Raw genomic sequence first — 9,025 nt, 5'->3', positions numbered from 1 at the left:
GAGTAACTCTGTTGCCTCATTATAGTGAATGGATCCATTAGAGGTTTCACTTGAATCATGCATTTGTGGATGAAAGCCCTAATGTAAGTGCTTACCATAGAGCACAGGATAAATTTGAACTGATCCAAAGTGTTCTGCACCCCAAAATGCCACAGTGTGCCAAAACCACAGTTAAAATCCATGTTTGGCATTGTTGTAGTGAGGAAAACCGCTTAGTTTCAGGGGTGTGTGTCTCCAGAAGCATGACCTGGGCATAATGTATAAGCACTACAATGTACTGGGCACTACAAGGGCTTATTTGCAATTTTTAATTCTGCAACATTCACTGCGATGTACCCATGGATGTTTTCCAGAGACAATATCAACATTACACTCGTAAATGAACTCTCAGAGGAGGGTAATTTCCAAAATGTGGTCACTTGAGGGGATTTCTGCTTTTCTAGCACTTAGGGGCTCTGATAAAGGAGTCCACAAACTATCCTAAAAAAAAATCTATGCTCCAGAAGTTAAATGGTGCTCCTTCCCTCTGGAGCAGCAGTGTAGCCAAACAGTACTGTACAGTCATATGTGGGCTATTGCCATTTTCAGGAGAAATTTTTCAACACACTATGTGGCCTGTTTTATCTATTCCCCTTGTAATAAGTGGAAATCCTGGGTTAAAACAACATTTTAGTGGTAAAAATGTAATTGTTTTCTCTTCAGTGCCCAGTAATATAAACTTTTGTGACAAACCCGTGGTGTCAACACGCTCACTGTACCGCTAGATGAATTAATTAAAGGATCCAGTTTGTAAAATGGGGTTACTTGTGGGGGATTTCTACTGTTCTGCCACCTCAAGGGCTTTTCCACTGTGACATGGGACCCAAAAATCATTCCAGAAAATTCTGAAGTTCCTTCTCAGCTTTGCACTATACCTCAAAAGTAGTTCCTGATTACATGGATGGTATTGGCACACTCAGGAAAAATTGCACAACAAACTGTGTGATACATTTTATTCTTATTAACCCTTATAAAAATTACAAATTTGGGTCTAAAGGGTACTTTACACACAACGATATCGCTAACAATATATCGTCGAGGTCACGTCGTTAGTGACGCACATCCGGCGCTGTTAGCGATATCGTTGTGTGTGACACTAAGGAGCGATGATCAACAATCGCAAAAATGTCAAAAATCGTTGATCGCTGAAACGTCACTCCTTTTCATAATATCGTTGGTGGTGCATGCCGCTGGTGGTTCATCGTTCACGACGAACATCTCCTTACCTGCATCCACCGGCAATGAGGAAGGAAGGAGGTGGGCGGCATGTTTCGGCTGCTCATTTCCACCCCTCCTCTGCTATTGGGCGGCCACTTAGTGACGCCGCTGTGACGCTGAACGAACCGCTCCCTTAGAAAGGAGGCGGATCGCCGGCCAGAGAAACGTTGCTAGGCAGGAAAGTACGTGTGATGGGTGTTAGCGATGTTGTGCGCCACGGGCAGCGATTTGCACGTGACGCACAACCAATGGGGGCGGGTACGCTCGCTAGCGATATCAATAGCAATATCGCAGCATGTAAAGTGCCCTTTAAACAAGATTCTAGTGAAAAATATGCATCCATTCATTCTTCACCACCAATGATATATTAAATTTAGTGACACACCTGTGATGTCAATATGCCCACTGCACCCCTTGATTAATTAATTTAGGGCTGTAGTTTGTAAAATTGGGTCACTTACGGGGGGGCGGTCTGCTTTTTTGGCATGTCAGGGCCTCTGTCAATGTCACATAGCACCCTCAAATTGTTCCATCTACCGGTAAATCTAAATTCCAATATGGGATTGTTTTGCACTGTACTTCAAAAGAGGTTTTCGGCCACAAAAGGCGTATTGGCAAACTCAGGAGAAATTGTAAACAAATTTTACTGCCCATTTTCTCCTACACTTTTTGAAAATTAAAACTTTGGCACCAAAGCAACATTTAGTGGAAAAATGGTATTTTTTTTATTTTCACAGCCCAAAGAGTTATATAATTTCGTAAATTATCTGAGGTTTATGTTGTACACACATGATTTCTCACAAGGAAAGACAGGGCCTATCTCTAAACTACTGCACCTGACATAATTGGTTTCTGTACAGACTTAGGTTCCTAGCTGCACTGTTATACTCACATGTGGGAGCAGGAGTGGACCGTTTGGGGCACAGCACCAATTCACCTGAGGAGTGTGACTAGGCACACACCGAATTTTCACCAAAGCCTCTTATGTGAGGTTGGGTTTGGCTGCTGGTAGCCACCCGGTGCTACTAAGGGAGACACGGTACTATGACAGCTGGCCCCAGGGGTTGGGATATGGATAGTCTCTGATATGGACCAGCCGTGACAACTGATGTAGACTGGTCAGCAAGGACCAGCAGGTATTGAGGATTTGGCTGATATAGCAGGTGTAGCTGAGATGGCAGGTATAGCAGTCACAGAGGGAACAGTAGGTGCATCAGGTACAACAGGTATGCCACATATGACTGGTACAATGGGCATGGTTGGTATAGCTAGGTGCAGTAGGTACAGCATGTTCATGGACACAAACGCGTATTAGAACAATACAACATGAGATACAGCACATGGGGAGGAACCTGACAACTAGCAATGCATCTATAAGGATAGACCACATTGTCCAGGTACCTCCCATAGGGGGAGGATGCCTTAAATACCTAGTGACTTTCAGCCATAGGTGTGCTGGCCTTTTAAGTATACGTGCGTGCACCCAAATGCACTCCCAGGAAACCTGCGTGCTATGTGCAGGTCTTGGGAGCAGGTGGCAAGAACCAGGAATACTGAAGCTACCGCTAAGCGATCGGGAAGGTGAGTGTGCAGGACAGTGTGGGGACACCGTTATCAGCGTAACATGCACAGATTTCCAGTGGCACCTGAATGAGCTGGAATAAAACTGATCGCAAAACTAGGAGATAACATCTTGGACCTGGCTGCCTAAAAGGCAGTCGAGCATTCCTCATACGTCCTAAGGAACCAGAGGGAGGTGAAGTGCACTAAAATAAGAATAGGAAAGCCGTTTGAGATAGAAAAGAACCCAAGGTGATGATACATAAAATATGAATAGAAAGTGGGAGAGGAGAAGTACTTACTGCAAGAAAAAAATAGGCTTCTACAACCTATCTATTGGCAGGAGAAAGAAGTAGTACTGACAGATGTGACAGCAAAAAAATAAACCTAGCTGGTCTCTATCTGGCAGGCATAAATAATTGGCAGTATGGATGGAACTCGAAGCTGGATTCTCTTAGGAATATAACCAGCACTGAAGACCAGCAAGGGGAAGTTAAAATTTGCCACACCCGCAATATGATAAGGCCAATTTTGCACTCCAAAATTCAAATAGCACACCTTCCTTTCCGAGCCCTGTCGGGTACCCAAACAGTAGCTTTCTATCACTAATGGGGAATTGGTGTGCTCAGGACATAATTGCACAACAAATTTTCTAGTTCATTTTCTCCTGTTACCCTTGTAAAAATAAAAAATGGGAGGTTAAAGCAATAGTAATGTGGTAAACATGTATTTTTTCATTTTCACGGCTCAACATTATACAATTTTGTGAAGCACTTGTGGTTTCAAGGTGCTCATTACACCTCTAGATAAATTCCTTGATTGGTGTAGTTTCCAAAAGGGGGTGACTTGTGGGGGGTTTCCACTATTAAGACACATCAGGGGCTCTGAAAACGGGACATGGTGAATGTTATTTATTCCAGCCAATTTTGTGTTCTAAAATTGAACTGGCTGTCACGGACAGACTAGAGGCTAGCTGCCCACTCATCAGGATCCTGAGAACTCCTAAACCCTTTAACCCATGTACAGGGATTTGGAATTACTACATGATTCAGGAGGTCATTACCTATGGAAGGCTTTAATCCAGAAAAGAGTAGTCATCAGATAGGGTCAACCAAGGAGATGCAGAAAGGGATAATATTGGCAGGAAAGAAAATAGTTAGCAAGTCAGGCTAAGGTCAAACCGGATATGTCAGCGAAGTACAAATACGGCAGGCAGGAGAGTAGACAGGGAACAGGCAGAGGTCAAAACATAGGGATCAAAATACAGAGCAGGGGAAGAACCATAGAAGCAGTAATACCTATACTATATCTGACATTGAGCAGCAGACCACTTAAGGTATAAGAAGGGTGTGGTGCCTTTCCATAGACTGAAGCTAGAAGCTGATGACTTCACCTTCACCTCTGTGTGTATCTCTCTGTCTCCATGTGTCTCTGTCTGTGTAATGTGTCTCTGTCTCTCTCTCTGTGTATGTATCTGTGTGTCTCTGCCTCTGTGTGTGTCTGTCTCTGTGTTTGTCTCTGTCTCTTTTTGTGTCTCTGTCTCTGCGTCTCTGTCTCTGTGTGTTTCTGTCTCTGTGTGTCTCTGTGTGTCTGTCTCTACCACCGATATCATATTATACCTCACACATAACCTTCTTATTGTAAGAATGTCCTTTGTTGTCTCTTGTTGCCTATAGCAACAAATCACAGCTCCTATTAATGACCTGTAGCTCCCAGCTCCATTCACTTTAATGTAAGCAGGTTTTTTGGCAAATAACTGTAAAGTGCGTAGTTAAATTTTCCCCTCAAAACATAGTCTATGACGTTCCTTGAGTCAAATGAGATATCTGTGCAAAATTTTGTGATTGTAAATGTGACAGTGCGGATTTCTTTTTGCAGATACACACACACACACACACACACACACACACACACACACACACACACACACACACACACACACACACACACAAACGAAGCTTTATATATTAGAGACATATGAAGTATATACTGTATATGTAGCGCCCTTGAGACTAGTCGCTACAGGGTATATCATTATATCCTCTCCGGGCAGGAAGATGTTAATCTGGTAAGTTTACACACACTTCACATGCCCATACAGCAGGGAGAAGCAGTCACTAGGAAATGGTTAACAATGTTTCTACACACACAGTTCCTGGCAGATGCCAGGTGGCCTCCACTAATTAGGTCAAGAGTAGTTGCCATAGCACCTTGCAAAAATGGGGGCATGAGCAGTTAGGAGTGGAGACACTTTTAGCCAGGCAGAACAAGCTTGGACACGACACGGAGCAGACGCACGATGTGTAGCTCCCTGAAGGGAGGCTGTCAGGCCTTCAGGGAGGCAGAACAGAGCTGTCTGGATGTAACAACGAACAGACAGCACAACCAAGCTGGGTCCAGTAACACCTAGAGAGACGGGACCCGGCACTTGTAATCGTGGCCTAAAGGGGAGCAGTCACCAGAAGATGGTACTGAGCACAGGAGAGGTACAGAGCCCCAGTTTGCGTGGCCGCGGCACGGCAGCAGAGAGGGAACCTGGGGAGATGGGACAGAGGTCCGACCCACGAGAGGCCCAGGCTGCTGGCCTGTACAGGCCACGACTGGGGGAGAGTAGAGCGTTGTGCATGGAGGAGAAAGGCCACAGATTACCAAATTGGATCCAGCCTCTGACCTGCCCAGGAAGCGACCGGAGTCTCTGATGGCGAGGACCAGGACTCGGGGTGCGATACCACATGAGCCAGTAAATAAATTGACTGTAACCTGCACCTGGTGACTGAATAACTGCAGCCATGGACTGCCACCCCCGTTCTCACCAACCTCCTGGGGTACCCCACTCCGCCCGTGGGGAACGATACCATCCTGGCTGCGCATAACACGTGCCCCGGAGAGAGACTGTGCAGCATCAGCTAGTTCCTGGCCGCATACCGCAGGTGGCGCTGCGAAGCATCCCCACTTCCCATCCAGTACTGCCCTTGGGAGAGGACTAGTCGCAGGAAGGGTCGGTGGCGGAGGAGGCCGAGACCCCAGTCACCGCTGCAACTAGTGACACGCTTCCCAGGGGCCCGTCACCCTCAGTCCATCCTCATCTGCACTGTTTGTTTTATGTTCTTGTTTAACATGTACCTGACGGGGTCACAGAGTCGGGTCAGGTCAGTCACAGCTACCCCAAGGAACCACTGGCCCGGTGACGAGTACTCTAAGGCCCCATGGTACGCTATATATATATATATATATATATATATATATACACATACATACACACACACTGTGTGCAGAATTATTAGGCAAATGAGTATTTTGATCACATGATACTTTTTATACATGTTGTCCTACTCCAAGCTGTATAGGCTTAAACTACCAATTAAATAAATCAGGTGATGATCAATTAATTAAGTAAATCAGCTGTAATGACATCAACACCCTATATAAGGTGTGCTTAATTATTAGGCAACTTCCTTTCTTTTGGCAAAATGGGTCAGATGAGAGATTTGACGGGCTCTGAAAAGTCCAAAATTGTGAGATGTCTTGCAGAGGGATGCAGCAGTCTTGAAATTGCCAAACCTTTGAAGCGTGATCACCGAACAATGAAGCGTTTCATGGCAAAAAGCCAACAGGGTCACAAGAAGCGTGTTGGGCAAAAAAGGCGCAAAATAATTGCCCATGAATTAAGGAAAATCAAGTGTGAAGCTTTAAAAATGCCATTTGCCACCAGTTTGGCCATATTTCAAAGCTGCTGGAGTATCAAAAAGCACAAGGTGTGCCATAGTTAGGGACATGGCCAAGGAAAGGAAGGCTGAAAAATCACCACCTTTGAACAAGAAACAAAAGTTAAAATGTCAAGACTGGGCCAAGAAATATCATAAGACTGATTTTTCAAAGGTTTTCTGGACTGATGAAATGAGAGTGACTTTTGATGGGCCACATGGATGGGCCAGAGGCTGGATCAGTAAAGGGCAGAGAGCTCAACTCCGACTCAGACGCCAGCAAGGTGGAGGTGGGGTACTGGTATAGGCTGGTATCATCAAAGATGAACTTGTGGTACCTTTTCGGGTTGAGAATAGAGTGAAGCTCAACTCCTAGACCTACTGCCAGTTTCTGGAAGACAACTTCTTCAAGCAGTGGAACAGGAAGAAGTCGGTATCGTTCAAGAAAAACATGATTTTCATGCAGGACAATGCTCCATCGCATGTATCCAACTAATCCACAGCGTTGCTGGCCAGTAAAGGTCTAAAAGATGAAAAAATAATGACATGGCCCTCTTGTTCACCTGATCTGAACCCCATAGAGAACCTGTGGTCCCTCATAAAATGTAAGATCTACAGGGAGGGAAAACAGTACACCTCTTGGAACAGTGTCTGGGAGGCTGTGGTGGCTGCTGCACGCAATGTTGATCGTAAACAGATCAAGCAACTGACAATATCTATGGATGGTAGGCTGTTGAGTGTCATCATAAAGAAAGGTGGCTATATTGGTCACTAATTTATGGGGGGGTTTGTTTTTGCATGTCAAAAATGTTTATTTCTAAATGTTGTGCAGTTATATTGGTTTACCTGGTGAAAATAAACAAGTGAGATGGCAATATATTTGGTTTTTATTAAGTTGCCTAATAATTCTGCACAGTTATAGTTACCTGCAAAAACAGATATCCTCCTAAGATAGCCAAATCTAAAAAAAAACCACTCCAACTTCCAAAAATATTAAGTTTTGATATTTATGAGTCTTCTGGGTTGATTGAGAACATAGTTGTTGATCAATAATAAAAAAAAACCTCTAAAATACAACTTGCCTAATAATTTTGGACACAGTATATAAAACTATGTAGTTTAAAAGCATAAAAATTTCAAATTCTAAAATTATGACGTTTTCACAGTTATTGACTTTGTTTTATTTTCAGATATAAATATAAACCATATCAACCAAACTTAACTACTAACATGAAGTACAATGTGTAGTGGGTGGGCCTACCCCCTACCAGTACCAGCATAGTTAACCCGGAATTGTAGATATTAAAAATGTTGATTTTTATTATTGTATGCTGTGTTAGGGCACCCCCTAGTGGCCGGGTGGGACGGCTGTTGCCACCGGGGAAGGAGGAGTCGGCTGGATGCCTAGGGAAGGTCTGTGTGTGTAGAGAGTAGTCGGATCCGGGACAGCAGTGTGTGTTCATCGGTGGCAGTGTGTATGAGCGGAACATCAGGGGACGCCGGAGTTACGGAGGAGGACGCAACCTCAAGGTCTGATTCCGCTGGTGTGGGTCCAGTGTGTGCTTGACTTAGGAGTGGGAGCCCGGAGAAGCGGAGTACCCAGGGCATATCCCCACCAGAGGGCGCGTTTGGGCAGGTTGTCCCCAGCTCCACAGAAATTGCCGAATTCTGCTGACCGGATTGTTTTTCTTGTGAAAATAAATGTCATCGTTTATTAGCATCAGCTTTTGTCTGAAGACTGTTTGTGCACCATCCGGCGAAGACACCGTCACACGCTGCCACACAAGAGCAGAGACCGATTTTCCTGTGATGGTGGAACCAGGGGTAAGTCAGTCCTCCAGGGCCACGACTACAAGGTCGGAGGCGCCCCTGGTCCATCATTCCATGTGGCGTAGTCGGCAGGATCTGAGTCCCCTGCCAGGAACCCAAGAAGCTGGAGATCAAGTAGTGCCTGGGGCACAGGACCCTGACTACGAGAGAAGATTTCCAGTCCCCTGGTGGGAAGAGAACACAGTGCCCGCAGCGTTGGACCGGGTACAAGATGACGACAGGAGGGCCGTTATCTGTAAAGAGGAAGAAAAGGCGCGAAATCTTGGCGCCGAAAGAAGAGCCTGGGGCTGGCCACTGCCGAAGAAAAAGCACAGAGTACTCCGCCCAAAGAGGGGAGGCGCCAGTCCCAGGGCACACCGAAGAACATGTAGAGTGGGCGGTGTACTGAAGAGAAAGAAGTACCGCTGCGGAGGAGTCAAGATGATGCATGAGGCTGGGGGAGGATTCTGTTTAAAAGCGGGAAACAAAGGCCCGCCCCCTCTTTCCTCAGTCTCAGCTTTGACACCGTCGCCATTGGTCGTACAACAAACGGAGACAGATATGGAGATGTCGGGACAACCGGAAGAGCTTGCCACCACCATGGCTCTGGTCAGCCTAGGCCGGGGGCGGCCTAAGTTTGCTGTTGCAAGTGAGGCATCCCTTGTGGACCTGCCGATCGGACCAGGAGGTTCCAC

Source organism: Anomaloglossus baeobatrachus, chromosome 2 (genome assembly GCF_048569485.1).
Source record: "Anomaloglossus baeobatrachus isolate aAnoBae1 chromosome 2, aAnoBae1.hap1, whole genome shotgun sequence".
NCBI lineage: Eukaryota > Metazoa > Chordata > Amphibia > Anura > Aromobatidae > Anomaloglossus > Anomaloglossus baeobatrachus.
Note: the sequence above shows the minus strand (reverse complement) of the source record.